The sequence below is a fragment of the Mytilus trossulus genome, chromosome 3 (assembly GCF_036588685.1).
Source record: "Mytilus trossulus isolate FHL-02 chromosome 3, PNRI_Mtr1.1.1.hap1, whole genome shotgun sequence".
Taxonomy (NCBI): domain Eukaryota; kingdom Metazoa; phylum Mollusca; class Bivalvia; order Mytilida; family Mytilidae; genus Mytilus; species Mytilus trossulus.
Window position 1 is genome coordinate 17,130,419 of NC_086375.1, and position 27,187 is coordinate 17,157,605.

Here is a 27,187-nt window from a genome sequence, read left to right on the forward strand (position 1 = left end):
CGCGTGGCCTAATGGATAAGGCGTCTGACTTCGAATCAGAAGATTGCGAGTTCGAGTCTCGTCGTGGTCGAAGACTTTTTGCAGTAGCATGACCGAGGAATTTCGGCAGGCGATTTCTAAATAGCGATCCGTATTCACACGGCAATGTCAAAGTCAGCACAAGTTTTCGATCAACAAATATAAGATATCCTTGCAAATACTTTTTTCTTCTTCCTGAAATGAGAAATAAAATGCAGTCACTATATATATCTACATCTTTTGTATACCTTTATTGGATCAGATCACCCTGTAGAAATATACGGCGTATATTAAATGCGCGATCTTGAAACAGATTTTCAATGGAATCGGCATTCAGAGTCCGATTTCGTGTTTTGATTTTGAAAAAGACACTTTTGGCACGAAATTCACGGGTACGGCTGCGATCAAGTAAAATGATAGCAGGAACTCGTGCACTTTTATAGACCACCGTTTATGAAATCGATTTATGTCTAATAAACATTAGGTGGCAAATATAAAACTCACTAGATTGCAGTTATCGTGTATTTTTCCGTCTTCTACAAAGTGCCAAACGATACAATAAAAATTAACCGCCCAACGTGGGGCTCGAACCCACGACCCCGAGATTAAGAGTCTCGTGCTCTACCGACTGAGCTAGCCGGGCAGATGTATACCAATTGTAAAGAAATGGGTGTCGTTTGTAAGAAGCGGTTAGTGCGATAGTTATTTTTGAGTCAACCTGTTTGTCCATGACTATTTGTTACATCTAAAGAACAAATGCAAAACTATTTAATCAGTTCCATTGATTTTATATTGAAAAGCCACAAATTCTGTTAGCTTTAGTGTGAAAACAATGTTGGCGCCAAAATCTCAGAAATGTTTCATTGTCAATATAGAGCCCAGTAATAATGTAAATGCATTATAAAGCATATATATATATGTGAAAGGGGTCTCTTCCGGTATAATGAAATAAACGAAAGACTTTCTAAGGTTCGGATGGTTTTATTACCAGAGAATAAAAACTCTGAAATAACAAGATTATAAACATTAATGATAGTTCATGTAACATATATAATATATTATTATACACATATTATATCACAGACAATTTTAATACAGTTTACACAATTTCTAATATAATGGTGTTACTATAAACAGTAGATACACATTTACTATGGAATGTTCATTCATTCAATCGTGTAGTGAAATGTACATCACATGTCACATGTACTTTAACAAACCGGTTTCTCTGACCGACGTTTAATTATAACGGTAACCAGTTTCAATGCGTTTACAACCAAATAGAATTAAATGTATCTTAAAATTACTTCTCGCAAGTATATGAAAGTTTACAATTAAACTTATTAAATATTACAACATTCAAAAAGTATTTACTATGTCTGAATACCAACATATAAATTCTACCACTGATTTGCTAAAAACGCGCAAATCGCCAATGGAAATAATCCATGAATAACTATCATTTCTATAGTATAAAATAATACAAAAACTACAAATTATGCGCTTACCACTTGTGGAGTGAGTTCTCTAGTAAATAAGGAACTTGGCACAAAGTACAAAGAAGTAATCTACATCAGAGTCCTGAAAACCAAAATACAATAATAAGAACGGACTCTTCGTAATTATATAAAATACTAATCACATGACAATTGTATTCAATTCGTCCATATAAAAATAGCATTATGCGGACATGTAACTCGTTCTTCTTTTTACAATATACTGTAACTTATCATACATGCCGCTATTTTTCTACATGCAGTATTCGTAAAATACTGTTATAACGATATCTCTATACATTACATAATTACGCTATGATCAGCGGCAAATGTTACATTACTTTATAAAAATATGACCTAGCTTCTTTACCAAAAATACGCTCATTCAAATCTTTCATTCCGATGTTATAAACATGCAATCTGAAGAGTATTTACTCGAAAATAGGAAAGTTAACCAAATCTATTAATTCGTGTCAAAATGTTAATAAAGAAGAAAGTGCAACTTACTAGTCATGTCTAGAAAACTGTCAAGCTGAATATAATAAATACACAATCTGTAAATATGGGTTTCTGCTATAATAGTCTGAGTAAATAAATGGACGTCTTTCACTGACCAGTGTCCAGGTGAATTCTACCCAAGGTACACAAAGGAAAACTCAATTTAACCGCCAATAACTAAGAACCAATCAAAACAAGAGTTCAATTTCAACCCCCATGAATATGTATGAGTAACATTACTCAATACGTAAATCATATACTAAATCAAGTCATAAAGGATAAATATCCTTTAGTAAAAATACTTTGCAAGAGTGAAATAATTAAACTAAAGACCCAATAAGAATTTGATAAGTAGATTTTTAATATAAATCAATGATTTCAAAAGTGCAAATTACATAATTTATGAAGCAAGAAAAATCACTCTGCTACATCCTCCCCTCTGTTAAAAAAATGACTTCCATGTCATTAGAACTGTCTTCCCCTCTCCAGAAAGCATGGCGTCCTCGACATGATGTAACACTAAAGGTCACTCTCCATAATCTTCATAATGGTTCTGGAAAGCTCTATCTCTTGTCCTTTGAATATACCATTCTCTGCTTGATGTAGCAACCAGTTTACTCTCCTCAACCAGTCTGGCTGTGTTATGGCCTGTTTGGACGTGGTGACGTAGTCCTTGAGATAAGCTGGTGGTTTGCGTTCTCTCTGGGGTCGAGTAACTGGTGAATCTGGTGAATGTCGTGGTGGTGTCGGCAATATACGACGCTGTCGTTGTCTCTGTGGTGGTGGTGTTGGTGTTGGTTGTTCTGTCTGAGCTTCTGTGGGTACATCTGCCGGTCCAAGTGACGTGTCGGTCAGCGCACTGCCATCTACCATATCTGAAGTGTCATCTTCATCCGCATGGCCCGTCGCTGTACCATTACCATCGTCAACTACAGGGGTTGGTTCTCCAGTATCAATCTCAACTGCAGGAAGAGCGTCCCCTCCAAAACCAGAGCCCTGTCCTCCCTCAACACTAGCATGGCCGTCACCAGTAGCATTGAGAGTCCCTGTTGTCTGGTCCACTTCCACACTTGCAGCATCATTGTCACTGTTGCTGTGTGGGCTCACCTCAGACACAATTACATAGTAATCCTGCTCCGACTCTTCATCTGATTCCGTCTCATCAATCTGCTCAATGCTTTCAGACTTTGTCGGTTCTTTCCTGGTAGGCTGTCTTACTTTACGCCTGGCTACAGGTGCAGGATCTTTTCTCTTTTCTTCATCACTCGGCAGAAATCCAATCGGGAGTAGAAGGTTTCGGTGTAGTGTTCTCTTCTTTCCCTCTCCATTTTCTCTCTGAACCACGTACACTGGGATGTCGTTGTTTGGCTGTGAAACAACTAGGTACGGGTCTTCTTCCCACTTGTCTGCAATCTTGTGTTTACCGTCGAAGGCTACTCTTCTGACAAGTACTCTGTCGCCGGGTTGCAGAATGGCTCCTCTAACTTTCTTGTCATAACCTGACTTCTGTCTTTCTTGTGCTGTTCTTGCTGATTTTGTTGCTAACTCGTAAGCCTTCTTAAGTCGCTGTTTCATGGCATCAACATACTTCGTTGCTGGTTCTTTCTTGCAGTTTATGTCCAAACCAAAGGCAATGTCCACTGGTAATCTTGGTGGTCTTCCAAACATCAAGTAGTATGGAGAAAAGCCAGTTGTTGTCTGTCGAGTACAATTGTATGCATGAACGAGTCCAGCGATGTGCGACTTCCAATCCTTCTTCTGTGTTGCTTCAAGGGTACCAAGCATACTAAGCAGTGTTCGGTTGAAGCGTTCTGTCATGCCATTCCCCATAGGGTGATAGGGCGTGGTTCTCGACTTCTCCATTCCAGTAATGTGACATAACTCTTTGATGATGTTGGACATAAAGTTAGCGCCTTGGTCAGAGTGGATTCTCTTCGGCAAACCATAGTGAACAACAAAATGGTTGAAGAAGGCTTCTGCTGTTGTTTTCGCAGTCTGGTTTTTAGTTGGAACAGCTAAGGCATATCTGGTAAAATGGTCGGTGATAACGAGTACATTTTCAAAGCCGCCTTTGGATTTCTCTAATGACAGGTAGTCCATGCATACAAGTTCCAACGGTTGAGAAGACTCTATGTTGATGAGTGGTGCTTTCTCGTTGGCTGGTGTCTTGCGTCGTATACATCTGTTGCAATGGCTTATCCAATTTTCAACATCTCTGGTCATACCATACCATACAAAGCGATCTCTGACTAGTGAAAGTGTCTTGTCACGGCCCTGGTGTCCCATATCATCATGAAGTGCTGTAAGGACTGTGGTAATACAGGCTTCTGGTAAAACTTGCTGTTTCACTGGCTCTTGATCGATGTTGATTTGTCTGTACAGTATGCCATCTTCTAGTATAAGCTTGTCAAAGTTGTTGATAAACCAGATGTTCCATGGCGTTCTTTCTATCTGATGTTTGTCAGGCTTTCTATGTTCTTGTACCCAGTATAACCATTCTTTCATTCTCTTGTCGTTCTTCTGTGCTGTTTTGCTGTTGACCATAGACTTTGGTGGCAATGATGGCTCATCAGCTGTTGTCGTTGACATTGACAAGCATTGCAGGTATGGCTGAACGTGCTGCAAGTTACAGATGGCTTTCACGGATTCAGTACACATGCTGGAAGTGTTGGTCTTTCCGAGCAGTCCTGGTAACCTTGACAAACCATCAGCATCAGCGTTGGCTTTACCTTGTCTGTAGACGATGTTGAAGTCATATGCTGATAAGGCTGCAATCCATCTATGTCCAGTAGCATCTAACTTGGCCGTTGTAAGGACGTATGTCAACGGGTTGTTGTCTGTTAGCACAGTGAACTTGTTCATGTAGAGGTGGTCTTTAAACTTCTCAGTGACAGCCCATTTCAATGCAAGGAACTCAAGCTTGTGTACAGGGTAGTTCCGTTCTGCTTTACTAAGTCCACGACTGGCATAAGCTATGACTCTTTTCTTGCTGTCTTGTTCTTGGTATAGTACAGCACCAAGTCCTAGCATGGAAGCATCTGTATGCAGCTCAAAAGGTTGGTTATAGCGTGGAAAACCAAGTACTGGTGGCTTCTGTAGCTGTGACTTCAAGTTGTTAAAGGCTTTGTCTTGTTGTTCACCCCATATCCAGTTTGATGGTTGCTTATAGTTGGTCTTGCATCTCTTAGACTTGTGTGGCGCTGGCATTAAATCTGTTAATGGCCTGGCGATCTTGCTGAAATCTTTCACAAACTTTCTATAATAACCAACAAAGCCGAGAAACTGTCTAACCTCTTCTGGTGATGTTGGTTTTGGCCAATTCTTTACTTTCTCTAACTTGGCTGGATCAGGTTCAATACCATGCTTGGAGACAATGTGGCCAATATACTTCACTTTCTCTTGGAAGAAGGCGCATTTCTTGGGTGATAACTTCAAACCACTTTCTCTTAATCTCTGTAGGACTCTCTCGAGACGTTCTAGGTGTTCTTCATAGCTGTTAGAAAATATAATGAGATCATCTAAGTATATGAAGCAGATATTGAGATGAAGGTCGTCTAGGATATCTTCCATCAATCTCTGGTATGTTGCTGGGCTGTTGACGAGTCCAAATGGAAGGCGATTGAACTCATAGAATCCAAGCGGTCCTACTGTGAAGGCTGTTCTCTGTTTGTGTGATTCTTCAAGCTCTACCTGGTGATATCCAGACTTCATATCCAGTACAGTATAAAAGCTGTTTCCGCCAAGTGCATCTAAGATCTCCTCGCTTCTTGGAAGTGCGTATGAGTCCCGAAAAGTCTGGTTGTTTAATTGCCTATAGTCGATGCACATTCTTAGCTTCCCATCTTTCTTTCTACATAGGACTACATTTGATGACCATGGAGAATGTGATCGACGGATGATACCAGCTGCCAGAAGTTGTTGAAGGTGGGTGCGAACTTCTTCAAACATTGCAGGTGGGATGCGTCGATGTCGTTGTTTAAATGGCCTTTCATCCTTCAAGTCTATTCTGTGGTGAACTCTATCTGTGTGACCAATATCTGTGTCTGAAGTACTGAAGACATCTCTAAACTGACGAAGTAGTTGCTTTCCTTGTTCTAGTTGTTCATCGTCTAGTAGATCTGTTGGTAGACTCACATCATACAGTACATCATGGTTGTTGGCATCAGGTGTTTCAATTTCAGTAACTGCAACTGGCTGTACTTCACACAAGATGGCGTTTGGTGAAACAGTGATAGTTCTAGTAGTGACGTTGCTGATGTGTACTGGAACTAGTCGATTATCTTTGTAGCTGTAGGAGACTAATGATGGAGCAATGTCTAAATCGGTTGGTATGGCAGCTCTTTCTGTGGGTTGTAGCAAACAACAGACAGGATGGTATGGTATCTCATGGTCCATGTAACCTTGAAGTACTACATCTTTGTTGGGTTGAATGTGTACTGTCTTGCCCTCTGCACATTTGATGATTGCCAGTCTGTTACTTCTCTTCTGCAATTCTTTCTCTCGTAATGATAAGCAGCGGAAAGTGATGTACCATGGTGTAAACAAATCTGCATCTTGGAGAAATCTGTTTCCAAAACGGGCTTTAACATCATCCATAGCTGTGTTGAGGACATTCGTTCCAAGGAGTAGTGGTACAGTGTTGCTGTAAGTGCTGTCTGGTACTACTAAAAGTATGCATGGCTGTTGTCTATCTGATGATGTACCTGGCAACTCTAAGTCTGCTGTAATGTATCCAAGATACGGCATACTCAGACCATCAGCACACTCAATGTTGAGGATTCTGTTCAATGTCTCTATGGGTTGTTCAGCAAGGTACTCTCTGTAGAAGGCTTCACTCACTGTGCTGACTGTTGAACCAGTATCCAGTAAGGCTGTTACTTTCATACCATTTATCTTGACAGTTACTTCACTGGTGCTGCCTATAAGACCTGTTGTATCTTTGCGTGGTTGCTGTTGGTAAGCAAAGGCTCTGTCTTCCATGTTGATCTGCTGGTAGCTGTATGCTTGTCTGGAATGGTCTAGTCTGACACAGCATGCAAAGGCCAAATGACCGGCTTGACCACATCGGTAACAGATGATAGGTTCTCTCGGTTGAAATGTTGAAGTTGGAGCAGGTGGATATGCAGGTTGTACTGGTTGGTAGTAGTCGTTGTCCCAGTAGGGTCTTTGTCTGCGGTTCCTGCGTCGTCGACGTCGTCTATGTGATGAACCAATAGAACCATACTGTTGCTGGGTATCAGGTTGGTACTCAGTGGGCTCCATAGTAGAAAAAAAATACACGATAAAAAAATCCGATATAATACAAAGTACACGCTATATATGCAAAAAAACTTTCAAAATATTAATGACTTATAGTCACTAATAATATTCAAGTCAAATGAAGTATTTCCAAAAAAAAATTAAGTTCAAATTATCTCCCCTTCTGTATCAATTACAAATGTAACTGTACAGTATTCAAAGTCAAGTAATAACTATCAATCACTAAATGCAAATACCTAAACTGCTGTCAAGAAGAATGACTAACAAATGACTAATGCAACAAGTCAAGACTGACTTCAACCACAGTAAATATCAAGTACACAATCAAAGAACTAAGGGCAATAACTCCAACTAAGTCAAATATACCTCAGACACAAGTCCTAATCAGAAATACCAAGAATCAACTACACTTCCGGTATGCAATGTCAAATCAAGTAAAGTCTAATCTGATGTGCTAAAGCTAAGTGTTAATGCAAGTAATGTTAAACTGTGTGTATAACCTCACAACTATACTATACTCTACACTCTCTATTATCAAGCTAGGTTAATCAAAATATGTTTCGAAAAAAAATATATGTTCAACTACATGTATTTATAATGCCTATGTATTTATTAACTTATAGGTCTTATACCACCACACTATAATTATAATCAAAATCAATCTTATAATCAAACTATTTATAAGAAATCAATACTCAATAATCAATACACCACACTATATATATAATCAATACAGTACTATTTATTAACTAACTCTAGTTAATACTTAATATCAGATAAACATTATGTAAACAAATTATCAAACAATAAAATACAACTGTATACTCAAGTATACCACTGGCAGAACAAAAATACCAGTTTCAAAAATCTTTTTTAAGATTTGCTAAGTCTCTTTCAGTTATACTCAGTAACAAATATGTATAATCAAGTCTAAAATACCCAATAATATATAAATACTCTACGATCTAGATGAATACCAATTTCAGAACATTATGTGTTTATGTGTCACATCATAATGTATAAGTACTATATACTATAACTGTATACGATAGTGTTGCTTTCTGTGTTTACTTTAATCTGTATAAGTCACATATGGTTTTACTAGCAGTACAAACTAACTCTCACTGTAACTTAACTGTCACTGTGTATATGCAAGTGTGCATGAAAGAAATAAAAAATAAATGAAATGACAAAGTCAAAACGTCAAGTGCTTATGACCAAGTACTGATGCACCAATTTTTTTTTTTAAAGACAATGTATACTGAGTGTAGGTATTGATGCACCACTACGAGTTCACACTAAACATGGTGTTTCAATCAATCATAGACTAAGTCAGTGACAGTATAACACTATACCCTAGAAATAAATGGAAAAAAAAATCAAAGTGTCTTTTTCAATCAGGTTTGTGTAAAAATGTGTGAAAAAAAACTAAGTGTTGAAAGCAAACTATGCTGTATACAAGCTACAATATATATAAAGTAAAACTGCCTACCTTATAAATAAGAATATTTTCCAACACAAATAATCAATGCACAAACACAATGTACAATAATCAAAAGCAAATGTCAAGTTTTCAAATATTGAAAACTAAAAGTCTAAGTTACAATAAAGTAACTTCCGGTACAACAATCTTCTAAGTCGGTTATACGGTATACATGTATGTAAACAAATACACTTGGACATCCACATGGCTAACGGAGGTAAACATCAACACGTGCACGTGATCTGGAAAATATTGCGTGACATCACTATTGGTAAACATCAACATCTACGGGTAGAAAGACAATAATTCTGGAACATCGGACTTCTGACGGATCTCTCTGTGCCACATCATTCCATAATACTTCGTGGGCGCCAAATGTGAAAGGGGTCTCTTCCGGTATAATGAAATAAACGAAAGACTTTCTAAGGTTCGGATGGTTTTATTACCAGAGAATAAAAACTCTGAAATAACAAGATTATAAACATTAATGATAGTTCATGTAACATATATAATATATTATTATACACATATTATATCACAGACAATTTTAATACAGTTTACACAATTTCTAATATAATGGTGTTACTATAAACAGTAGATACACATTTACTATGGAATGTTCATTCATTCAATCGTGTAGTGAAATGTACATCACATGTCACATGTACTTTAACAAACCGGTTTCTCTGACCGACGTTTAATTATAACGGTAACCAGTTTCAATGCGTTTACAACCAAATAGAATTAAATGTATCTTAAAATTACTTCTCGCAAGTATATGAAAGTTTACAATTAAACTTATTAAATATTACAACATTCAAAAAGTATTTACTATGTCTGAATACCAACATATAAATTCTACCACTGATTTGCTAAAAACGCGCAAATCGCCAATGGAAATAATCCATGAATAACTATCATTTCTATAGTATAAAATAATACAAAAACTACAAATTATGCGCTTACCACTTGTGGAGTGAGTTCTCTAGTAAATAAGGAACTTGGCACAAAGTACAAAGAAGTAATCTACATCAGAGTCCTGAAAACCAAAATACAATAATAAGAACGGACTCTTCGTAATTATATAAAATACTAATCACATGACAATTGTATTCAATTCGTCCATATAAAAATAGCATTATGCGGACATGTAACTCGTTCTTCTTTTTACAATATACTGTAACTTATCATACATGCCGCTATTTTTCTACATGCAGTATTCGTAAAATACTGTTATAACGATATCTCTATACATTACATAATTACGCTATGATCAGCGGCAAATATTACATTACTTTATAAAAATATGACCTAGCTTCTTTACCAAAAATACGCTCATTCAAATCTTTCATTCCGATGTTATAAACATGCAATCTGAAGAGTATTTACTCGAAAATAGGAAAGTTAACCAAATCTATTAATTCGTGTCAAAATGTTAATAAAGAAGAAAGTGCAACTTACTAGTCATGTCTAGAAAACTGTCAAGCTGAATATAATAAATACACAATCTGTAAATATGGGTTTCTGCTATAATAGTCTGAGTAAATAAATGGACGTCTTTCACTGACCAGTGTCCAGGTGAATTCTACCCAAGGTACACAAAGGAAAACTCAATTTAACCGCCAATAACTAAGAACCAATCAAAACAAGAGTTCAATTTCAACCCCCATGAATATGTATGAGTAACATTACTCAATACGTAAATCATATACTAAATCAAGTCATAAAGGATAAATATCCTTTAGTAAAAATACTTTGCAAGAGTGAAATAATTAAACTAAAGACCCAATAAGAATTTGATAAGTAGATTTTTAATATAAATCAATGATTTCAAAAGTGCAAATTACATAATTTATGAAGCAAGAAAAATCACTCTGCTACATATATGATATACGTTCGAATTCGATTCATTAGGCTATCACATTTTGTATTGTGTTTCTTGACCATTTTTGATTACGTCAAAGGCAGATTATTCAGAGAGAAGGCAAAATGCCACTATCCAGATTTGCGATGTTTAAGTTCTATTTTGCCCGAATGTATTGCTAAGACCGCGTGGCCTAATGGATAAGGCGTCTGACTTCGAATCAGAAGATTGCGAGTTCGAGTCTCGTCGTGGTCGAAGACTTTTTGCAGTAGCATGACCGAGGAATTTCGGCAGGCGATTTCTAAATAGCGATCCGTATTCACACGGCAATGTCAAAGTCAGCACAAGTTTTCGATCAACAAATATAAGATATCCTTGCAAATACTTTTTTCTTCTTCCTGAAATGAGAAATAAAATGCAGTCACTATATATATCTACATCTTTTGTATACCTTTATTGGATCAGATCACCCTGTAGAAATATACGGCGTATATTAAATGCGCGATCTTGAAACAGATTTTCAATGGAATCGGCATTCAGAGTCCGATTTCGTGTTTTGATTTTGAAAAAGACACTTTTGGCACGAAATTCACGGGTACGGCTGCGATCAAGTAAAATGATAGCAGGAACTCGTGCACTTTTATAGACCACCGTTTATGAAATCGATTTATGTCTAATAAACATTAGGTGGCAAATATAAAACTCACTAGATTGCAGTTATCGTGTATTTTTCCGTCTTCTACAAAGTGCCAAACGATACAATAAAAATTAACCGCCCAACGTGGGGCTCGAACCCACGACCCCGAGATTAAGAGTCTCGTGCTCTACCGACTGAGCTAGCCGGGCAGATGTATACCAATTGTAAAGAAATGGGTGTCGTTTGTAAGAAGCGGTTAGTGCGATAGTTATTTTTGAGTCAACCTGTTTGTCCATGACTATTTGTTACATCTAAAGAACAAATGCAAAACTATTTAATCAGTTCCATTGATTTTATATTGAAAAGCCACAAATTCTGTTAGCTTTAGTGTGAAAACAATGTTGGCGCCAAAATCTCAGAAATGTTTCATTGTCAATATAGAGCCCAGTAATAATGTAAATGCATTATAAAGCATATATATATATGATATACGTTCGAATTCGATTCATTAGGCTATCACATTTTGTATTGTGTTTCTTGACCATTTTTGATTACGTCAAAGGCAGATTATTCAGAGAGAAGGCAAAATGCCACTATCCAGATTTGCGATGTTTAAGTTCTATTTTGCCCGAATGTATTGCTAAGACCGCGTGGCCTAATGGATAAGGCGTCTGACTTCGAATCAGAAGATTGCGAGTTCGAGTCTCGTCGTGGTCGAAGACTTTTTGCAGTAGCATGACCGAGGAATTTCGGCAGGCGATTTCTAAATAGCGATCCGTATTCACACGGCAATGTCAAAGTCAGCACAAGTTTTCGATCAACAAATATAAGATATCCTTGCAAATACTTTTTTCTTCTTCCTGAAATGAGAAATAAAATGCAGTCACTATATATATCTACATCTTTTGTATACCTTTATTGGATCAGATCACCCTGTAGAAATATACGGCGTATATTAAATGCGCGATCTTGAAACAGATTTTCAATGGAATCGGCATTCAGAGTCCGATTTCGTGTTTTGATTTTGAAAAAGACACTTTTGGCACGAAATTCACGGGTACGGCTGCGATCAAGTAAAATGATAGCAGGAACTCGTGCACTTTTATAGACCACCGTTTATGAAATCGATTTATGTCTAATAAACATTAGGTGGCAAATATAAAACTCACTAGATTGCAGTTATCGTGTATTTTTCCGTCTTCTACAAAGTGCCAAACGATACAATAAAAATTAACCGCCCAACGTGGGGCTCGAACCCACGACCCCGAGATTAAGAGTCTCGTGCTCTACCGACTGAGCTAGCCGGGCAGATGTATACCAATTGTAAAGAAATGGGTGTCGTTTGTAAGAAGCGGTTAGTGCGATAGTTATTTTTGAGTCAACCTGTTTGTCCATGACTATTTGTTACATCTAAAGAACAAATGCAAAACTATTTAATCAGTTCCATTGATTTTATATTGAAAAGCCACAAATTCTGTTAGCTTTAGTGTGAAAACAATGTTGGCGCCAAAATCTCAGAAATGTTTCATTGTCAATATAGAGCCCAGTAATAATGTAAATGCATTATAAAGCATATATATATATGATATACGTTCGAATTCGATTCATTAGGCTATCACATTTTGTATTGTGTTTCTTGACCATTTTTGATTACGTCAAAGGCAGATTATTCAGAGAGAAGGCAAAATGCCACTATCCAGATTTGCGATGTTTAAGTTCTATTTTGCCCGAATGTATTGCTAAGACCGCGTGGCCTAATGGATAAGGCGTCTGACTTCGAATCAGAAGATTGCGAGTTCGAGTCTCGTCGTGGTCGAAGACTTTTTGCAGTAGCATGACCGAGGAATTTCGGCAGGCGATTTCTAAATAGCGATCCGTATTCACACGGCAATGTCAAAGTCAGCACAAGTTTTCGATCAACAAATATAAGATATCCTTGCAAATACTTTTTTCTTCTTCCTGAAATGAGAAATAAAATGCAGTCACTATATATATCTACATCTTTTGTATACCTTTATTGGATCAGATCACCCTGTAGAAATATACGGCGTATATTAAATGCGCGATCTTGAAACAGATTTTCAATGGAATCGGCATTCAGAGTCCGATTTCGTGTTTTGATTTTGAAAAAGACACTTTTGGCACGAAATTCACGGGTACGGCTGCGATCAAGTAAAATGATAGCAGGAACTCGTGCACTTTTATAGACCACCGTTTATGAAATCGATTTATGTCTAATAAACATTAGGTGGCAAATATAAAACTCACTAGATTGCAGTTATCGTGTATTTTTCCGTCTTCTACAAAGTGCCAAACGATACAATAAAAATTAACCGCCCAACGTGGGGCTCGAACCCACGACCCCGAGATTAAGAGTCTCGTGCTCTACCGACTGAGCTAGCCGGGCAGATGTATACCAATTGTAAAGAAATGGGTGTCGTTTGTAAGAAGCGGTTAGTGCGATAGTTATTTTTGAGTCAACCTGTTTGTCCATGACTATTTGTTACATCTAAAGAACAAATGCAAAACTATTTAATCAGTTCCATTGATTTTATATTGAAAAGCCACAAATTCTGTTAGCTTTAGTGTGAAAACAATGTTGGCGCCAAAATCTCAGAAATGTTTCATTGTCAATATAGAGCCCAGTAATAATGTAAATGCATTATAAAGCATATATATATATGATATACGTTCGAATTCGATTCATTAGGCTATCACATTTTGTATTGTGTTTCTTGACCATTTTTGATTACGTCAAAGGCAGATTATTCAGAGAGAAGGCAAAATGCCACTATCCAGATTTGCGATGTTTAAGTTCTATTTTGCCCGAATGTATTGCTAAGACCGCGTGGCCTAATGGATAAGGCGTCTGACTTCGAATCAGAAGATTGCGAGTTCGAGTCTCGTCGTGGTCGAAGACTTTTTGCAGTAGCATGACCGAGGAATTTCGGCAGGCGATTTCTAAATAGCGATCCGTATTCACACGGCAATGTCAAAGTCAGCACAAGTTTTCGATCAACAAATATAAGATATCCTTGCAAATACTTTTTTCTTCTTCCTGAAATGAGAAATAAAATGCAGTCACTATATATATCTACATCTTTTGTATACCTTTATTGGATCAGATCACCCTGTAGAAATATACGGCGTATATTAAATGCGCGATCTTGAAACAGATTTTCAATGGAATCGGCATTCAGAGTCCGATTTCGTGTTTTGATTTTGAAAAAGACACTTTTGGCACGAAATTCACGGGTACGGCTGCGATCAAGTAAAATGATAGCAGGAACTCGTGCACTTTTATAGACCACCGTTTATGAAATCGATTTATGTCTAATAAACATTAGGTGGCAAATATAAAACTCACTAGATTGCAGTTATCGTGTATTTTTCCGTCTTCTACAAAGTGCCAAACGATACAATAAAAATTAACCGCCCAACGTGGGGCTCGAACCCACGACCCCGAGATTAAGAGTCTCGTGCTCTACCGACTGAGCTAGCCGGGCAGATGTATACCAATTGTAAAGAAATGGGTGTCGTTTGTAAGAAGCGGTTAGTGCGATAGTTATTTTTGAGTCAACCTGTTTGTCCATGACTATTTGTTACATCTAAAGAACAAATGCAAAACTATTTAATCAGTTCCATTGATTTTATATTGAAAAGCCACAAATTCTGTTAGCTTTAGTGTGAAAACAATGTTGGCGCCAAAATCTCAGAAATGTTTCATTGTCAATATAGAGCCCAGTAATAATGTAAATGCATTATAAAGCATATATATATATGATATACGTTCGAATTCGATTCATTAGGCTATCACATTTTGTATTGTGTTTCTTGACCATTTTTGATTACGTCAAAGGCAGATTATTCAGAGAGAAGGCAAAATGCCACTATCCAGATTTGCGATGTTTAAGTTCTATTTTGCCCGAATGTATTGCTAAGACCGCGTGGCCTAATGGATAAGGCGTCTGACTTCGAATCAGAAGATTGCGAGTTCGAGTCTCGTCGTGGTCGAAGACTTTTTGCAGTAGCATGACCGAGGAATTTCGGCAGGCGATTTCTAAATAGCGATCCGTATTCACACGGCAATGTCAAAGTCAGCACAAGTTTTCGATCAACAAATATAAGATATCCTTGCAAATACTTTTTTCTTCTTCCTGAAATGAGAAATAAAATGCAGTCACTATATATATCTACATCTTTTGTATACCTTTATTGGATCAGATCACCCTGTAGAAATATACGGCGTATATTAAATGCGCGATCTTGAAACAGATTTTCAATGGAATCGGCATTCAGAGTCCGATTTCGTGTTTTGATTTTGAAAAAGACACTTTTGGCACGAAATTCACGGGTACGGCTGCGATCAAGTAAAATGATAGCAGGAACTCGTGCACTTTTATAGACCACCGTTTATGAAATCGATTTATGTCTAATAAACATTAGGTGGCAAATATAAAACTCACTAGATTGCAGTTATCGTGTATTTTTCCGTCTTCTACAAAGTGCCAAACGATACAATAAAAATTAACCGCCCAACGTGGGGCTCGAACCCACGACCCCGAGATTAAGAGTCTCGTGCTCTACCGACTGAGCTAGCCGGGCAGATGTATACCAATTGTAAAGAAATGGGTGTCGTTTGTAAGAAGCGGTTAGTGCGATAGTTATTTTTGAGTCAACCTGTTTGTCCATGACTATTTGTTACATCTAAAGAACAAATGCAAAACTATTTAATCAGTTCCATTGATTTTATATTGAAAAGCCACAAATTCTGTTAGCTTTAGTGTGAAAACAATGTTGGCGCCAAAATCTCAGAAATGTTTCATTGTCAATATAGAGCCCAGTAATAATGTAAATGCATTATAAAGCATATATATATATGATATACGTTCGAATTCGATTCATTAGGCTATCACATTTTGTATTGTGTTTCTTGACCATTTTTGATTACGTCAAAGGCAGATTATTCAGAGAGAAGGCAAAATGCCACTATCCAGATTTGCGATGTTTAAGTTCTATTTTGCCCGAATGTATTGCTAAGACCGCGTGGCCTAATGGATAAGGCGTCTGACTTCGAATCAGAAGATTGCGAGTTCGAGTCTCGTCGTGGTCGAAGACTTTTTGCAGTAGCATGACCGAGGAATTTCGGCAGGCGATTTCTAAATAGCGATCCGTATTCACACGGCAATGTCAAAGTCAGCACAAGTTTTCGATCAACAAATATAAGATATCCTTGCAAATACTTTTTTCTTCTTCCTGAAATGAGAAATAAAATGCAGTCACTATATATATCTACATCTTTTGTATACCTTTATTGGATCAGATCACCCTGTAGAAATATACGGCGTATATTAAATGCGCGATCTTGAAACAGATTTTCAATGGAATCGGCATTCAGAGTCCGATTTCGTGTTTTGATTTTGAAAAAGACACTTTTGGCACGAAATTCACGGGTACGGCTGCGATCAAGTAAAATGATAGCAGGAACTCGTGCACTTTTATAGACCACCGTTTATGAAATCGATTTATGTCTAATAAACATTAGGTGGCAAATATAAAACTCACTAGATTGCAGTTATCGTGTATTTTTCCGTCTTCTACAAAGTGCCAAACGATACAATAAAAATTAACCGCCCAACGTGGGGCTCGAACCCACGACCCCGAGATTAAGAGTCTCGTGCTCTACCGACTGAGCTAGTCGGGCAGATGTATACCAATTGTAAAGAAATGGGTGTCGTTTGTAAGAAGCGGTTAGTGCGATAGTTATTTTTGAGTCAACCTGTTTGTCCATGACTATTTGTTACATCTAAAGAACAAATGCAAAACTATTTAATCAGTTCCATTGATTTTATATTGAAAAGCCACAAATTCTGTTAGCTTTAGTGTGAAAACAATGTTGGCGCCAAAATCTCAGAAATGTTTCATTGTCAATATAGAGCCCAGTAATAATGTAAATGCATTATAAAGCATATATATATATGATATACGTTCGAATTCGATTCATTAGGCTATCACATTTTGTATTGTGTTTCTTGACCATTTTTGATTACGTCAAAGGCAGATTATTCAGAGAGAAGGCAAAATGCCACTATCCAGATTTGCGATGTTTAAGTTCTATTTTGCCCGAATGTATTGCTAAGACCGCGTGGCCTAATGGATAAGGCGTCTGACTTCGAATCAGAAGATTGAGAGTTCGAGTCTCGTCGTGGTCGAAGACTTTTTGCAGTAGCATGACCGAGGAATTTCGGCAGGCGATTTCTAAATAGCGATCCGTATTCACACGGCAATGTCAAAGTCAGCACAAGTTTTCGATCAACAAATATAAGATATCCTTGCAAATACTTTTTTCTTCTTCCTGAAATGAGAAATAAAATGCAGTCACTATATATATCTACATCTTTTGTATACCTTTATTGGATCAGATCACCCTGTAGAAATATACGGCGTATATTAAATGCGCGATCTTGAAACAGATTTTCAATGGAATCGGCATTCAGAGTCCGATTTCGTGTTTTGATTTTGAAAAAGACACTTTTGGCACGAAATTCACGGGTACGGCTGCGATCAAGTAAAATGATAGCAGGAACTCGTGCACTTTTATAGACCACCGTTTATGAAATCGATTTATGTCTAATAAACATTAGGTGGCAAATATAAAACTCACTAGATTGCAGTTATCGTGTATTTTTCCGTCTTCTACAAAGTGCCAAACGATACAATAAAAATTAACCGCCCAACGTGGGGCTCGAACCCACGACCCCGAGATTAAGAGTCTCGTGCTCTTTTTTTTTTATCTTTATTATGATCACACTTCATATATACATATCACAGTTTGAAAATACACATATAAATGAAAACATTCATATAACTTATTGTCCTGTCTCTGAAATGATAACGTTCGACATTTTATATAACAATATTGCGTGAAATATTTTCCACTAACTTCGAATTCACTGTCAGATTATAAAACTTTTTCTTTATTTTTGTCTTTTTTTTTTTTTTTATATAAAACAATAAAAACAACATTTGAAACAGTTCAAGAAAAAAAAACCATAAATGTTTACATACGCAAATATTCTATTTTAATGTATTTTCCATGTGATACATAAAAAACGGCTGGTTTCCAGACCAGAATTTTAATTCACCGGCACAACAATAAATCAATAATTTTTTCGTGTATAAACATATATTATTTTCCATCTTAACTGTTTATTCATTGAAACATTATGAACACAGTCTATATTTCTCCGCGTATCTTTCCATCCTTGGAATATCACGAACGTAACAATCAATGTCACAAGTGTCCCATTTTCTTACGTCATTAAATCGATTTACGCAATGCATTGCGATTTCAAAGTCCGATTTCTCGCTGTCCAAATTTACATGTCTGATTTCTCGTGTCGCTATACTACACATAACTACGGTGTCTCTGTTTTTCACTTTTCCTATTATGCAACTTCCGTCAGATCGTCTATTAAAAACAATTTTGTGATAATGACTGTCTGTACTAAGATTGTTCCCAGTAATTATCAATTTCGGATCTAAAGTTTTTATTCCGTCCTTTTCTTTATTTTCTATATTGCCAACTTCGGTGTTTACATTCCTTTTAATCATCGAACCGTTACACACTGTTCTTTCCGTTAATTTATTGTCCTCATTTGTTTTGTCCAGCGATACACTAACTGGTTGGACAACTTTCAATACAGGTGTAATGTTCATCTGCTCGGGGGCTACTAATGGGAGATCTAAGTGACAATCGTATTGTGATTCACCTTCCGAGTCCATTATCACCTCTGAATTATCCGGATTATCGCTATTACATGTCTTATCAACGTCATTATTAGTACTTTCTGCTCTTTCCTTCCATGTTTTCATCCTTTTATTGTCTCTCTCTCTATTTGATCTTGACTTATGTTTCACTCCCCTATTGAGGTGTACTAAATCACCCCTTGTCCAAACCAATGAAATACGCATTTTGTCACCTAAATAATGAGAGTTCCATGTCAGTTGCTCATATTCATCAATAATACTGTTAATTAAGGCGACTAAAGGCTTCGGCAATGTTTCCATTATGATTTCCCTGATAGGTACCTCTATTTTCACAAGAAGAATAGTAAAGTTCACAAAACAACAATAAAACGCAAAATAATTTTCAAAAATGTCAGTAATTTAACTTACATTACTGTTATAATAGTTATATTTACTAAATCCGGCTGGTAATATCCAAATCCTATAGAAATAATAACACAATAACAGGAGCAATCCCATTTCTATGTGAAAAAGTCCGTGTATATTAACATTAAGCAGATGTATACCAATTGTAAAGAAATGGGTGTCGTTTGTAAGAAGCGGTTAGTGCGATAGTTATTTTTGAGTCAACCTGTTTGTCCATGACTATTTGTTACATCTAAAGAACAAATGCAAAACTATTTAATCAGTTCCATTGATTTTATATTGAAAAGCCACAAATTCTGTTAGCTTTAGTGTGAAAACAATGTTGGCGCCAAAATCTCAGAAATGTTTCATTGTCAATATAGAGCCCAGTAATAATGTAAATGCATTATAAAGCATATATATATATGATATACGTTCGAATTCGATTCATTAGGCTATCACATTTTGTATTGTGTTTCTTGACCATTTTTGATTACGTCAAAGGCAGATTATTCAGAGAGAAGGCAAAATGCCACTATCCAGATTTGCGATGTTTAAGTTCTATTTTGCCCGAATGTATTGCTAAGACCGCGTGGCCTAATGGATAAGGCGTCTGACTTCGAATCAGAAGATTGCGAGTTCGAGTCTCGTCGTGGTCGAAGACTTTTTGCAGTAGCATGACCGAGGAATTTCGGCAGGCGATTTCTAAATAGCGATCCGTATTCACACGGCAATGTCAAAGTCAGCACAAGTTTTCGATCAACAAATATAAGATATCCTTGCAAATACTTTTTTCTTCTTCCTGAAATGAGAAATAAAATGCAGTCACTATATATATCTACATCTTTTGTATACCTTTATTGGACCAGATCACCCTGTAGAAATATACGGCGTATATTAAATGCGCGATCTTGAAACAGATTTTCAATGGAATCGGCATTCAGAGTCCGATTTCGTGTTTTGATTTTGAAAAAGACACTTTTGGCACGAAATTCACGGGTACGGCTGCGATCAAGTAAAATGATAGCAGGAACTCGTGCACTTTTATAGACCACCGTTTATGAAATCGATTTATGTCTAATAAACATTAGGTGGCAAATATAAAACTCACTAGATTGCAGTTATCGTGTATTTTTCCGTCTTCTACAAAGTGCCAAACGATACAATAAAAATTAACCGCCCAACGTGGGGCTCGAACCCACGACCCCGAGATTAAGAGTCTCGTGCTCTACCGACTGAGCTAGCCGGGCAGATGTATACCAATTGTAAAGAAATGGGTGTCGTTTGTAAGAAGCGGTTAGTGCGATAGTTATTTTTGAGTCAACCTGTTTGTCCATGACTATTTGTTACATCTAAAGAACAAATGCAAAACTATTTAATCAGTTCCATTGATTTTATATTGAAAAGCCACAAATTCTGTTAGCTTTAGTGTGAAAACAATGTTGGCGCCAAAATCTCAGAAATGTTTCATTGTCAATATAGAGCCCAGTAATAATGTAAATGCATTATAAAGCATATATATATATGATATACGTTCGAATTCGATTCATTAGGCTATCACATTTTGTATTGTGTTTCTTGACCATTTTTGATTACGTCAAAGGCAGATTATTCAGAGAGAAGGCAAAATGCCACTATCCAGATTTGCGATGTTTAAGTTCTATTTTGCCCGAATGTATTGCTAAGACCGCGTGGCCTAATGGATAAGGCGTCTGACTTCGAATCAGAAGATTGCGAGTTCGAGTCTCGTCGTGGTCGAAGACTTTTTGCAGTAGCATGACCGAGGAATTTCGGCAGGCGATTTCTAAATAGCGATCCGTATTCACACGGCAATGTCAAAGTCAGCACAAGTTTTCGATCAACAAATATAAGATATCCTTGCAAATACTTTTTTCTTCTTCCTGAAATGAGAAATAAAATGCAGTCACTATATATATCTACATCTTTTGTATACCTTTATTGGATCAGATCACCCTGTAGAAATATACGGCGTATATTAAATGCGCGATCTTGAAACAGATTTTCAATGGAATCGGCATTCAGAGTCCGATTTCGTGTTTTGATTTTGAAAAAGACACTTTTGGCACGAAATTCACGGGTACGGCTGCGATCAAGTAAAATGATAGCAGGAACTCGTGCACTTTTATAGACCACCGTTTATGAAATCGATTTATGTCTAATAAACATTAGGTGGCAAATATAAAACTCACTAGATTGCAGTTATCGTGTATTTTTCCGTCTTCTACAAAGTGCCAAACGATACAATAAAAATTAACCGCCCAACGTGGGGCTCGAACCCACGACCCCGAGATTAAGAGTCTCGTGCTCTTTTTTTTTTATCTTTATTATGATCACACTTCATATATACATATCACAGTTTGAAAATACACATATAAATGAAAACATTCATATAACTTATTGTCCTGTCTCTGAAATGATAACGTTCGACATTTTATATAACAATATTGCGTGAAATATTTTCCACTAACTTCGAATTCACTGTCAGATTATAAAACTTTTTCTTTATTTTTGTCTTTTTTTTTTTTTTTATATAAAACAATAAAAACAACATTTGAAACAGTTCAAGAAAAAAAAACCATAAATGTTTACATACGCAAATATTCTATTTTAATGTATTTTCCATGTGATACATAAAAAACGGCTGGTTTCCAGACCAGAATTTTAATTCACCGGCACAACAATAAATCAATAATTTTTTCGTGTATAAACATATATTATTTTCCATCTTAACTGTTTATTCATTGAAACATTATGAACACAGTCTATATTTCTCCGCGTATCTTTCCATCCTTGGAATATCACGAACGTAACAATCAATGTCACAAGTGTCCCATTTTCTTACGTCATTAAATCGATTTACGCAATGCATTGCGATTTCAAAGTCCGATTTCTCGCTGTCCAAATTTACATGTCTGATTTCTCGTGTCGCTATACTACACATAACTACGGTGTCTCTGTTTTTCACTTTTCCTATTATGCAACTTCCGTCAGATCGTCTATTAAAAACAATTTTGTGATAATGACTGTCTGTACTAAGATTGTTCCCAGTAATTATCAATTTCGGATCTAAAGTTTTTATTCCGTCCTTTTCTTTATTTTCTATATTGCCAACTTCGGTGTTTACATTCCTTTTAATCATCGAACCGTTACACACTGTTCTTTCCGTTAATTTATTGTCCTCATTTGTTTTGTCCAGCGATACACTAACTGGTTGGACAACTTTCAATACAGGTGTAATGTTCATCTGCTCGGGGGCTACTAATGGGAGATCTAAGTGACAATCGTATTGTGATTCACCTTCCGAGTCCATTATCACCTCTGAATTATCCGGATTATCGCTATTACATGTCTTATCAACGTCATTATTAGTACTTTCTGCTCTTTCCTTCCATGTTTTCATCCTTTTATTGTCTCTCTCTCTATTTGATCTTGACTTATGTTTCACTCCCCTATTGACGTGTACTAAATCACCCCTTGTCCAAACCAATGAAATACGCATTTTGTCACCTAAATAATGAGAGTTCCATGTCAGTTGCTCATATTCATCAATAATACTGTTAATTAAGGCGACTAAAGGCTTCGGCAATGTTTCCATTATGATTTCCCTGATAGGTACCTCTATTTTCACAAGAAGAATAGTAAAGTTCACAAAACAACAATAAAACGCAAAATAATTTTCAAAAATGTCAGTAATTTAACTTACATTACTGTTATAATAGTTATATTTACTAAATCCGGCTGGTAATATCCAAATCCTATAGAAATAATAACACAATAACAGGAGCAATCCCATTTCTATGTGAAAAAGTCCGTGTATATTAACATTAAGCAGATGTATACCAATTGTAAAGAAATGGGTGTCGTTTGTAAGAAGCGGTTAGTGCGATAGTTATTTTTGAGTCAACCTGTTTGTCCATGACTATTTGTTACATCTAAAGAACAAATGCAAAACTATTTAATCAGTTCCATTGATTTTATATTGAAAAGCCACAAATTCTGTTAGCTTTAGTGTGAAAACAATGTTGGCGCCAAAATCTCAGAAATGTTTCATTGTCAATATAGAGCCCAGTAATAATGTAAATGCATTATAAAGCATATATATATATGATATACGTTCGAATTCGATTCATTAGGCTATCACATTTTGTATTGTGTTTCTTGACCATTTTTGATTACGTCAAAGGCAGATTATTCAGAGAGAAGGCAAAATGCCACTATCCAGATTTGCGATGTTTAAGTTCTATTTTGCCCGAATGTATTGCTAAGACCGCGTGGCCTAATGGATAAGGCGTCTGACTTCGAATCAGAAGATTGCGAGTTCGAGTCTCGTCGTGGTCGAAGACTTTTTGCAGTAGCATGACCGAGGAATTTCGGCAGGCGATTTCTAAATAGCGATCCGTATTCACACGGCAATGTCAAAGTCAGCACAAGTTTTCGATCAACAAATATAAGATATCCTTGCAAATACTTTTTTCTTCTTCCTGAAATGAGAAATAAAATGCAGTCACTATATATATCTACATCTTTTGTATACCTTTATTGGATCAGATCACCCTGTAGAAATATACGGCGTATATTAAATGCGCGATCTTGAAACAGATTTTCAATGGAATCGGCATTCAGAGTCCGATTTCGTGTTTTGATTTTGAAAAAGACACTTTTGGCACGAAATTCACGGGTACGGCTGCGATCAAGTAAAATGATAGCAGGAACTCGTGCACTTTTATAGACCACCGTTTATGAAATCGATTTATGTCTAATAAACATTAGGTGGCAAATATAAAACTCACTAGATTGCAGTTATCGTGTATTTTTCCGTCTTCTACAAAGTGCCAAACGATACAATAAAAATTAACCGCCCAACGTGGGGCTCGAACCCACGACCCCGAGATTAAGAGTCTCGTGCTCTACCGACTGAGCTAGCCGGGCAGATGTATACCAATTGTAAAGAAATGGGTGTCGTTTGTAAGAAGCGGTTAGTGCGATAGTTATTTTTGAGTCAACCTGTTTGTCCATGACTATTTGTTACATCTAAAGAACAAATGCAAAACTATTTAATCAGTTCCATTGATTTTATATTGAAAAGCCACAAATTCTGTTAGCTTTAGTGTGAAAACAATGTTGGCGCCAAAATCTCAGAAATGTTTCATTGTCAATATAGAGCCCAGTAATAATGTAAATGCATTATAAAGCATATATATATATGATATACGTTCGAATTCGATTCATTAGGCTATCACATTTTGTATTGTGTTTCTTGACCATTTTTGATTACGTCAAAGGCAGATTATTCAGAGAGAAGGCAAAATGCCACTATCCAGATTTGCGATGTTTAAGTTCTATTTTGCCCGAATGTATTGCTAAGACCGCGTGGCCTAATGGATAAGGCGTCTGACTTCGAATCAGAAGATTGCGAGTTCGAGTCTCGTCGTGGTCGAAGACTTTTTGCAGTAGCATGACCGAGGAATTTCGGCAGGCGATTTCTAAATAGCGATCCGTATTCACACGGCAATGTCAAAGTCAGCACAAGTTTTCGATCAACAAATATAAGATATCCTTGCAAATACTTTTTTCTTCTTCCTGAAATGAGAAATAAAATGCAGTCACTATATATATCTACATCTTTTGTATACCTTTATTGGATCAGATCACCCTGTAGAAATATACGGCGTATATTAAATGCGCGATCTTGAAACAGATTTTCAATGGAATCGGCATTCAGAGTCCGATTTCGTGTTTTGATTTTGAAAAAGACACTTTTGGCACGAAATTCACGGGTACGGCTGCGATCAAGTAAAATGATAGCAGGAACTCGTGCACTTTTATAGACCACCGTTTATGAAATCGATTTATGTCTAATAAACATTAGGTGGCAAATATAAAACTCACTAGATTGCAGTTATCGTGTATTTTTCCGTCTTCTACAAAGTGCCAAACGATACAATAAAAATTAACCGCCCAACGTGGGGCTCGAACCCACGACCCCGAGATTAAGAGTCTCGTGCTCTACCGACTGAGCTAGCCGGGCAGATGTATACCAATTGTAAAGAAATGGGTGTCGTTTGTAAGAAGCGGTTAGTGCGATAGTTATTTTTGAGTCAACCTGTTTGTCCATGACTATTTGTTACATCTAAAGAACAAATGCAAAACTATTTAATCAGTTCCATTGATTTTATATTGAAAAGCCACAAATTCTGTTAGCTTTAGTGTGAAAACAATGTTGGCGCCAAAATCTCAGAAATGTTTCATTGTCAATATAGAGCCCAGTAATAATGTAAATGCATTATAAAGCATATATATATATATGATATACGTTCGAATTCGATTCATTAGGCTATCACATTTTGTATTGTGTTTCTTGACCATTTTTGATTACGTCAAAGGCAGATTATTCAGAGAGAAGGCAAAATGCCACTATCCAGATTTGCGATGTTTAAGTTCTATTTTGCCCGAATGTATTGCTAAGACCGCGTGGCCTAATGGATAAGGCGTCTGACTTCGAATCAGAAGATTGCGAGTTCGAGTCTCGTCGTGGTCGAAGACTTTTTGCAGTAGCATGACCGAGGAATTTCGGCAGGCGATTTCTAAATAGCGATCCGTATTCACACGGCAATGTCAAAGTCAGCACAAGTTTTCGATCAACAAATATAAGATATCCTTGCAAATACTTTTTTCTTCTTCCTGAAATGAGAAATAAAATGCAGTCACTATATATATCTACATCTTTTGTATACCTTTATTGGATCAGATCACCCTGTAGAAATATACGGCGTATATTAAATGCGCGATCTTGAAACAGATTTTCAATGGAATCGGCATTCAGAGTCCGATTTCGTGTTTTGATTTTGAAAAAGACACTTTTGGCACGAAATTCACGGGTACGGCTGCGATCAAGTAAAATGATAGCAGGAACTCGTGCACTTTTATAGACCACCGTTTATGAAATCGATTTATGTCTAATAAACATTAGGTGGCAAATATAAAACTCACTAGATTGCAGTTATCGTGTATTTTTCCGTCTTCTACAAAGTGCCAAACGATACAATAAAAATTAACCGCCCAACGTGGGGCTCGAACCCACGACCCCGAGATTAAGAGTCTCGTGCTCTACCGACTGAGCTAGCCGGGCAGATGTATACCAATTGTAAAGAAATGGGTGTCGTTTGTAAGAAGCGGTTAGTGCGATAGTTATTTTTGAGTCAACCTGTTTGTCCATGACTATTTGTTACATCTAAAGAACAAATGCAAAACTATTTAATCAGTTCCATTGATTTTATATTGAAAAGCCACAAATTCTGTTAGCTTTAGTGTGAAAACAATGTTGGCGCCAAAATCTCAGAAATGTTTCATTGTCAATATAGAGCCCAGTAATAATGTAAATGCATTATAAAGCATATATATATATATGATATACGTTCGAATTCGATTCATTAGGCTATCACATTTTGTATTGTGTTTCTTGACCATTTTTGATTACGTCAAAGGCAGATTATTCAGAGAGAAGGCAAAATGCCACTATCCAGATTTGCGATGTTTAAGTTCTATTTTGCCCGAATGTATTGCTAAGACCGCGTGGCCTAATGGATAAGGCGTCTGACTTCGAATCAGAAGATTGCGAGTTCGAGTCTCGTCGTGGTCGAAGACTTTTTGCAGTAGCATGACCGAGGAATTTCGGCAGGCGATTTCTAAATAGCGATCCGTACACTGCATGAACGCATGCGTTTACTAACATTTAATTTTTCAATAAATTTCTTTCT

At 36.7% G+C, this 27,187-nt stretch overlaps 10 non-coding genes across 10 annotated transcripts; all 10 read right to left on the reverse strand.

Moving 5' to 3' along the window:
- Window positions 1-588: 588 nt before the first annotated feature.
- On the reverse strand, window positions 589-661 carry Trnak-cuu (transfer RNA lysine (anticodon CUU)). The gene has a single exon. It is a non-coding gene; the product is annotated as a tRNA-Lys (tRNA).
- Window positions 662-11,391: 10,730 nt separating this feature from the next.
- Window positions 11,392-11,464, reverse strand: Trnak-cuu (transfer RNA lysine (anticodon CUU)). Its single transcript has one exon. It is a non-coding gene; the product is annotated as a tRNA-Lys (tRNA).
- Window positions 11,465-12,490: 1,026 nt separating this feature from the next.
- Window positions 12,491-12,563, reverse strand: Trnak-cuu (transfer RNA lysine (anticodon CUU)). Its single transcript has one exon. It is a non-coding gene; the product is annotated as a tRNA-Lys (tRNA).
- A 1,026-nt stretch (window positions 12,564-13,589) lies between these two features.
- Trnak-cuu (transfer RNA lysine (anticodon CUU)) lies at window positions 13,590-13,662 on the reverse strand. The gene has a single exon. It is a non-coding gene; the product is annotated as a tRNA-Lys (tRNA).
- A 1,026-nt stretch (window positions 13,663-14,688) lies between these two features.
- Trnak-cuu (transfer RNA lysine (anticodon CUU)) lies at window positions 14,689-14,761 on the reverse strand. Its single transcript has one exon. It is a non-coding gene; the product is annotated as a tRNA-Lys (tRNA).
- Window positions 14,762-15,787: 1,026 nt separating this feature from the next.
- On the reverse strand, window positions 15,788-15,860 carry Trnak-cuu (transfer RNA lysine (anticodon CUU)). Its single transcript has one exon. It is a non-coding gene; the product is annotated as a tRNA-Lys (tRNA).
- A 4,726-nt stretch (window positions 15,861-20,586) lies between these two features.
- On the reverse strand, window positions 20,587-20,659 carry Trnak-cuu (transfer RNA lysine (anticodon CUU)). Its single transcript has one exon. It is a non-coding gene; the product is annotated as a tRNA-Lys (tRNA).
- Window positions 20,660-24,286: 3,627 nt separating this feature from the next.
- Window positions 24,287-24,359, reverse strand: Trnak-cuu (transfer RNA lysine (anticodon CUU)). Its single transcript has one exon. It is a non-coding gene; the product is annotated as a tRNA-Lys (tRNA).
- A 1,026-nt stretch (window positions 24,360-25,385) lies between these two features.
- On the reverse strand, window positions 25,386-25,458 carry Trnak-cuu (transfer RNA lysine (anticodon CUU)). The gene has a single exon. It is a non-coding gene; the product is annotated as a tRNA-Lys (tRNA).
- A 1,028-nt stretch (window positions 25,459-26,486) lies between these two features.
- On the reverse strand, window positions 26,487-26,559 carry Trnak-cuu (transfer RNA lysine (anticodon CUU)). Its single transcript has one exon. It is a non-coding gene; the product is annotated as a tRNA-Lys (tRNA).
- Between the last annotated feature and the right edge of the window lie 628 nt (window positions 26,560-27,187).